Here is an 8917-nt window from a genome sequence, read left to right as displayed (position 1 = left end):
TCCCCGTTCCACTCCCAAACAGAACGAGGGAAAAATGACTGCCTATATACCTCTGTACGAGCCCTAATCTCTCTTATCTTATCTTTGTGGTCTTTCCGCGAAATGTAAGTTGGCGGCAGTAAAATTGTACTGCAGTCACCCTCAAATGCTGGCTCTCTAAATTTTCTCAGTAGCGATTCACGAAAAGGACGCCTCCTTTCCTCTAGAGATTCCCACCCGAGTTCCTGAAGCATTTCCGTAACACTCGCGTGATGATCAAGCCTACCAGTAACAAATCTAGCAGCCCGCCTCTGAATTGCTTCTATGTCCTCCCTCAATCCGACCTGATAGGGATCCCAAACGCTCGAGCAGTACTCAAGAATAGGTCGTATTAGTGTTTTTATAAGCGGTCTCCTTTGCAGATGACCCACATCTTCCCAAAATTCTACCAATGAACCGAAGACGACTTTCCGCCTACCCCACAACTGCCATTACATGCTTGTCCCACTTCATATCGCTCTGCAGTGTTACATCCAAATATTTAATCGACGTGACTGTGTCAAGTGCTACACTACTAATTGAGTATTCAAACATTACAGGATTCTTTTTCCTCTTCATCTGAATTAATTTATATTTATCTATATTTAGCGTTGGCAACGGCCTTGCCGCAGTGGATACACCGGTTCCCGTCAGATCACCGAAGTTAAGCGCTGTCGGGCGTGGACGACACTTGGATGGGTGACCACCCGGGCCGTCATGCGCTGTTGCCATTTTTCGGAGTGCACTCAGCCTCGTGATCCAATTGAGGAGCTACTCGACCGAATAGTAGCGGCTCCGGTCAAAGAAAACCATCATAACGACTGGGAGAGCGGTGTGCTGACCACAAGTCCCTCCTAATCTCATCCTCAGCTGAGGATGACACGGCAGTCGGATGGTCCCGATGGGCCACATGTGGCCTGACGGCGGAGTGCTACATTTAGAGTTAGCGGCCGTTCTTTACACCAATCACAAATCTTGTCCAAGTGATCTTGTATCCTCCTACAGTCACTCAACGACGACACCTTCCCTTACACCACAGCATCATCAGCAAACAGCCGCACATTGCTACCCACCCTATCCAAAAGATCATTTATGTAGATAGAAAACAACAGCCGGCCTACCACACTTTCCTGGGGCACCTCCGATGAACACTCACTATCGAGGACAACGTACTCGGTTCTATTACTTAAGAAGTCTTCGAGCCACTCACATACTTGGGAACCAATTCCATATGCTCGTACCTTAGTTAGGAGTCTGCACTGGGGCACCGAGTCAAACGCTTTCCGGAAGTCAAGGAATATGGAATCCGTCTCATATCCTTCATCCATGGTTCGCCAGATATCATGTGAAAAAGGGTCGAGTTGAGTTTCGCAGGAGCGATGCTTTCTAAAGCCGTGCTGATGCATGGACAGCAACTTCTCTGTCTCAAGGAAATTCATTATATTCGAACTGAGAATATGTTCGAGAATCCTCCAGCAAACCGATGTTAAGGATATTGGTCTGTAATTTTGAGGATCCGTCCTTCTACCCTTCTTATATACAGGCGTCACCTGCGCTTTTTTCCCGTCGCTCTGGACTTTACGTTGGGCAAGAGATTCGCGATAAATGCAAGCTAAGTAAGGAGCCAATGCAGTAGAGTACTCCCAGAAAACCGAATTGGAATCCCATCAGGACCTGGCGATTTATTTATTTCCAACCCATTCAGCTGCTTCACAACCCCAGGCATGTACATGCAAAATAGATTATAGAAGATGTTGGACGTGATTTTTATTCAGAGATATAATGTTAGCTCTACGTAGAGGAAGACGATGAAAAAATTGAAGTCTATGAAAAGATTGATACAAGAATCGTAAAATGATAGTTTTGGACTCAAAACGGAGCCCTATGGGACTCGGAGCGACGGGAACTGGGGAACCGCTACAGAGCTCGCTTAGCGGCGGCCGGCACTCACCCACGCAAGGCCTGGCGCCCCAGCCGAGCGCCAGGTAGCAGCCGTCGCCGCCGCCGCCTCCGGACTGGTGCTCCGGCGCCTGCTGCCGCCCGCTCAAGAAGCGCTCCGGCCGGAAGGCGAGCGGCTGCGGGAAGTGTGCGGCGTCCCTCTGCAGCTGCGCCACCGACACGCACACGCAGTCGCCCGGCCGCAGGCGCGCCGCCGCCCCCGCCGCCGCCCCCGGCACCTCGTACGGCGCCGCCACCTGCCGGCACGCCACGCCCATCGGCGGGTACAGCCGCAGCGTCTCTGTGTGGGCACAGCAAACACCACCGGGCCGCTCTAATTTATTGCCTCCCACGCTAATTAGATATTTACCCAGGGCAAGGGCGGCCCATGACGCCGTACTTACATCTAGCTAGACACATCTTCCACTAAATCTACATCTCTATCCATTCTCTACAAACTACTGTGAAGTGCATGGCTGACGGTACTTGCCACTTTATTTTTATTTACTTATCTATTCATTTCACCTGATCTGATTAGGGTAATTAGCCATTTTTACTATTACACTTTGCAAGAGTTAAGAAAAATTTTTCATTGTTTAGACACAAAAAACACTTTAAATGGTGCCCCTTAATATCAAATGGTTCAAATGGTTCAAATGGCTCTGAGCACTATGGGACTCAACTGCTGACGTCATAAGTCCCCTAGAACTTAGAACTACTGAAACCTAACTAACCTAAGGACATCACACACATCCGTGCCAGAGGCAGGATTCGAACCTGCGACCGTAGCGGTCACGCGGTTCCAGACTGTAGCGCCTAGAACCGCTCGGCCACTAAAACAGGATACTCAGATTAATTAACCACCAGGAAGGAACCCTATATAGGTGTATGATTAGGATGAAAAAACTGGGGGAACCAGTTTCTTTAAAGTTCAAGAATGAGCATTAAAACATAGTTTAAATTAACGGTTCACGCCGTACAAAAGTAAAAGTACAAAAACAGTTATATGGTGGCCGTAGGCTTGGGTGTGGCGAACAGTTATGACGTTTCGCTAGTATCGTGCCGTGTGGGCTACGTTTCTCTTCTTGGCGTCGTTGATTTTTACATACAGTAGCCCAAAAACTCGCATCTATGCCTTAAGCCGTTTGCAGTATCAATCCGAGCAATTTTGAGCGATTTTTCAGGCATAGTTTCTCCTGTTCCTCTATGTCGCTGGTTCAGTCACTGCTGCCTACAGACTCTGTGGCTTACTTCCCGCGCCTGCTTTAGGTAGCGCGCCAGTTCGCCCTGGTCTCCTTTTCCACTCCCCAGGGCCACATTCGTTTTAAACAAAAGACAAGGGTTTCACATATACAGCACCTGATTTGCATTTTGTTACCTATGACACAACAGCCTTAATACGGCAAGTTCAATGGCTATTCGATTATTAAGGTCCGATCATTAACTACAGTTAAAATTAAAGTTTTTTTTTCTGTTTCCAGCAGTCAGCTTCACCTTCCATATACTTATATACGTTGTCTCTCTGTTATAGTATCTGTTTATATTTCATCTACATTTTTTATAATTTTTCCTTTGCCCTTAAAATTTTCGCATATTGGTACTACATTTTCTGTAGATGTAAAGTAAAGTGTGCTATACTGGAGTTTTAAGTTCTTTGCGTTGTATGTGAGTAATGTGTGTAAAATACTATGTAAATTATTTATTACGTTAAATAATTTTCTGATGAAATTTTCTATTTCAAAATATTTGTGTGTATAAATTGTTCATGTTGATGTAAATTTGACAATTTAAGAAATAGTCACGCTTATGAAGAATGTAAGAAATAGGTGTTATGTAAAAGCCAGCGTGCTTTTGTTTAAAACGGAAGTGGCTCTGGGGAGTGCAAGAGCTGAACTGGTTCGCTGCCTAAAGCAAGCGCGGGAAGTAAGTCACACAGTCTGTGGGCAGCAGTGATTGAGGCAACAACGCAGAGGAGCAGGACAAGCTTTGCCTGCAAATTCGCACAAAATTCCTCCGATAGAGACTGCAAACGGCTTACTGCATAGCTGCCAGTTTTTGGGCTACTGTATGTAAAATTGAACGACGCCAAGAAGAGAAATAGAGCCCACACGGCAAGATACTTGCAGGCCGTACTGTGGATAGTGTAGCCGTTGTAACTGTTCGCCACACCCAAGCTTACGGCCACCATATAAGTTCTTTTGTATTTTTACTTTTGTACAGCGTGAACCATTAATTTAAACCGTGTTTTAACAATCATTCTTGAACTTTAAAGAAACTGGTTCACCCTGTTATTTCAACCTAATCATACACCTATATAGGGTTCCTTCCTGGCGTTTGATTAATCCTAGTATCCTGTTTTACAGACTTTTGAACTGGCAAGGTAATATAAAGGGGCACCATTTAAAGTGTTTATTGTGCCCAAACAAATAAAAAACTTTCTTAACTATTGCAAAATGTAATAGTAAAAGTTTGCTTGCGTGAAATTCAATCAGAGGAAAGCCTATTTACTAGAATCTGTTAAATGTCTATACAGAGTTAGCTTTTGAAAGTAAATTCCAGTAAGAAAGACGTTTTCTTGAAGTGAAATGTTCAGTATAAAAAGTGTGTTCTTTAGTATCTAAGTGTTTTAGTGTTTTAGTTTGTGAATTATGGAAAGTGTTTTTCTAAAGGTCCCCCCTGGCCAATTTTTTGTAGCTCCCTTGAAGTTATCTACTGGACTTTATCTCTTTCAAAAACGTAATATATAAGGGTGTAGTCCAACACTGTTTACGTAGTGTAATATCTATTTGAAGAAGGAAGTAGCAAGAATGTAGGCAAAATTCGTATTTCTGCTTTTCCAGTACTTCCCTGTTTCATTGCCCAGATAGGCTGGCGACCATTAGTACATGTTTTAAACCACAAAAGGAACTGAGTTGCCCTAGATTCAATGTAATATTATTCATACTGCGTTTCTATGAAACATTTTGGTAAGGTCTTAGGAAAAGAAATGAATAGTCTGATTTATTTATCAATTAGACACAGCACACGGTCAAATCCCGTAAAAAACGTAACTCTGTCGATCAGCTTTCCCTATTGACAGGACTATCCTCCCAATGTGTACTTTATTTGGAAAATAAACAAAATTTAGTAAGAGGGTTTTCTGATATTTAGGTAGAACCATACTAAATTACAATACTAGTGGAAGGGTTATATCACAACCACTTAGATATTTGCCGTATCATTATACCAGCTTTCCAATACCTTCGACACAGTATTTTTACACCAATTTTCTGCGCTGCTCTACAGTCTCTATGCCTGTGCCAAAATGTCTTGATGGCCATTGGCTCATGTCAGCAGAGATTAACCGCAGAGGATGCCAAGTCCTGGCTCTATGGTTGTTGACGAAACTCTTCCCATAGGAAACGCTGCGGGAGCGTTTTCATTGCCCTTGCAGTGCACAGGAGAATTGTCACGATGAAGAAAATGCACGACAGTTAAGTTGTGTGGGTTACATGACGTCAGGAGAAATCAGTCAGCATGCACTCATACTTAGAGGGAGACACTATTTTCCAAGCATCTTTACGTTCTCATTCTGCGTTTAGAATCTGGCAAGTGCTACGTGATGCTATCGGGAAGCACACTAGAGACACAGCTGACACATGAAGCTTCATCGGATTTGCATTACGGTTGCCGCTTCACAACCAATCCGACCTTAATAAAAGAGTCGCCCTCGTAGTATTAAAATGATTTCAGTGGCTATAGTGACAACATGAATACTGGCAGCACTTGTACCACTGCTGCTACTGCCACTAATAATGATAATAATAATTATTATTATAGCCGGCCGGGGTGTCCGAGCGTTTCTAGGCGCTACAGCCTGGAACCTCGCGACAGCTACGGTCGGAGGTTCGAATCCTGCCTCGGGCATGGATATGTGTGATGTCCTTAGGTTCGTTAGATTTAAGTAGTTCTAAGTTCTAGGGGACTCATAACCTCAGCAGTTACGTCCCATAATGCTCAGAGCCATTTGAACCATTTGAATAATAATAATAATGATACTGCCAGATATGAAAACGTTTTACATGAGTAGATACACCAAATCTATGTTTTGTGATAAGGGAGTTCAGGGGGCAGGAAATTTAAGGAGACTAGGAGACTCCACTAATTAAGAACACTAGGAAATGAGAAAGGTCTGGTTGGAAAGAAAGATTTACACGGGTAACGATTGTACACGAGGACAATGGTAATCATTATTTCTGCTTCAGTAGATACGTCATTTACTATTGTCTGAAGCTGGAGATGTTATTCAGTTCTCTAACATAATGAGGAAGGTTACTCCATAGTCGGATTCCCGCTACGGAGAAGAAATTGGAGAAAGTGGCTAAATGATGGAGAGGGACAGAAAGGATTCTGTTCTGATGGTAACGATGTTTCTGCCATGTTGTTCCGGCAAGAGCATTAAGATCGAGGAGACATATGTTGTCGATGTACATTGTTAATAAGGCAGTACAGGAGACAGAGTCCATGGAAATCTTTACACTTGTCTGTACGCTGCCAGGATAGCAGTGCATATTACGATTAAATGTGATAAAAGAGTATAACATCACGGAAGTAACAAACACAGGCATTTACAATCAGTTCCAGGAGTCGTGATCTCTCCAGACAAAGGCCTTACTAATTGGAAATTTAAGTGTTTATAAAGTTTCATTTTCAGTTAAAATGAGATGAGCTTTTTATATTTTTGTGTGGCGTTCAAAGGTGCTGATGCCTTCTTGCACAATGCAGTTACTTGGTCAGTCTAATTTAGATTTTCATCTGATATTCCTTCTAAACGTTTTGCTGAAGAAGAGGAGTTGATATTTGTCCCATTTAGGGTTAAAGATGGTAAAAATTCCCGATAAGCCTAGGATGACCAACCAGTACTGCTTTGGATTTGGGAGAGTTGAGCTTCAACGCTCTATCCTGAGCCCATTCTGATAGTACATCTAGGTCGGTATTGAGATTCTCGATAACTTTCTTAGAGTTTGTTTTTCACTTACAAGGGGAGGTCGCCAATTGTGAAATTCAGATTCGATTCATACTACGCATAATAAAAGCTCATGGCCAGAGGTGTAATGTGGCAAAGCACCAAGATGCACTTCTCAACCGTTGTCGAGAAAATCGACAGTTAAAAGAAACCGTTGCGGTTAAATACTCTCTGCGATTAATAATTTTCTACAGCGTCGTGGCGCAGCAGTAAGCGCTCGGGTTCGTATTCCGAAGGTCGCCGGATCGAATCTCGCGACATGCAACTTGTTTTAAATTATTTGTTTTTTTTTTGTAATTCAAATATATATATATATATATATATATATATATATATATATATATATATATATATATATATAAAATTCCCGGCAATCAGCTGCAACAATTATGCATATAATAAGTTGCTGAAAGTCGTTTGTCTTGGAAAAATAAAACTTGAAATAAAACACAATATCACAAATAATATTCAAGTGGATACAATTTATTGAAAAGTTCGGTATACAATCGCACATAATTAACAATTAGTGACCAGAAGTAGCTGGAGTATCGCACGAACCAGAGTGATAGTTATCATAGAAACATGGAAAGCAGAAAACAGCACGACATCGAGGACATCTGATAAACGATGCGTTTTTACAAGAACAATTGTTTTTTAAATTATCTGTTGGGAAACACATGTGATTGACATTCTGAAAAATTGTTCTATCGTTCGTCAGGTTTGATGCATACCGCGCGTATCGTATCATATCGGCAAAAATCGGAGAAGACAATTGGTGGTGGACGATGAATATATATATATATGTGTGTGTGTATGTTTGTTTACCGGTGCGCCAAGACGCTGCAGAAAATTAATAATCGTAGAGAGTATTTCACCGCAATGGTTTCTTTTAACTGTCGATTTTCTTGACAACGGCTGAGAAGTGCATCTTGGTGCTTTGCCACATTACACCTCTTGCCATGAGCTTTTATTATGCACAGTATGATTCGAATCTGAATTTCACAATTGGCGGCCTCCCCTTGTTAGATACAACTTGAAGTCATTGACGAACATGTGGTATTTGCAGCAGGACAAAATGTACAGTGAAAATAGTACAGTACACTGTGGGGCGCCTGATACCACGTGTCGCCGTTGTGACTTTGTGGCGCCGCACATGACGCATTCCTGACCAGACGTCAGGTATGAGCGAAACCATTCCACAGTGGTGCCAACTCCCCCCAGCAATGTGACGAGACCTCATTGCTTCCATGCCTCGACACGTCGCCGTTGTTATCAGTGCCACAGGTGGACATACCGGTATTAGGCAGGTGGTCGTAATGTTCTGGCTGATCACTGTGTGCCATCACTATATTACCTGTCACCAAAATTTGATACAGCCGGATATCTGTACGAGTTAGCTGATGACAAGTGTTATTTACTGACATGATAAGTACATTGCGCAATACGATTAAATGATCACTTTTTCGGAACTCTGTGATGATATCCCATTCCGACGTACAAGTTTCAAATTTGGCTCAAAGATGACTATGATCTATCCATGCAATGATGCAAAAGCCTGGCGCCCTTCGACGTCATCTTTGGGCTCGGCGGCGCTCCAAACAGCAAGGTGTCGACACATGAGGGAAAAACTCTAAAGGCTCAGCAGTTGTATGTGAGCTGTACGGTGGATTAATGATGTCACATTTGCAACAAATTTCATCACAGCGCTTCCTAATGCTACTGTGCACGTATCACACGATAGGAAGGTAGTCACAGCCACTATAGCCCACATTTCACCTCTTTTTGTGAAGCCTCTGCGATGGAGATCAGAACCGCGACACCTAGCGTTCAATAGGAGCGGTTTTCTAACAGTTGGCGGCGAAAGGCATTTCAGACACACCGCCGCTCAGAATCGACAGGAAAAGGCCTCAGGGGTTGATGTAAAGGTTCGTCAATAAAACTACACATATTTGTTGG

General features: G+C 43.0%; 1 pseudogene; it reads left to right on the top strand.

Moving 5' to 3' along the window:
• Window positions 1-631: 631 nt before the first annotated feature.
• Window positions 632-749, top strand: LOC124623559 (annotated as a pseudogene).
• The last annotated feature ends 8168 nt before the right edge of the window (window positions 750-8917 follow it).

The sequence above is a fragment of the Schistocerca americana genome, chromosome 7 (assembly GCF_021461395.2).
Source record: "Schistocerca americana isolate TAMUIC-IGC-003095 chromosome 7, iqSchAmer2.1, whole genome shotgun sequence".
Classification (NCBI taxonomy): domain Eukaryota; kingdom Metazoa; phylum Arthropoda; class Insecta; order Orthoptera; family Acrididae; genus Schistocerca; species Schistocerca americana.
This window is presented reverse-complemented; position numbering and strand designations above follow the sequence as displayed.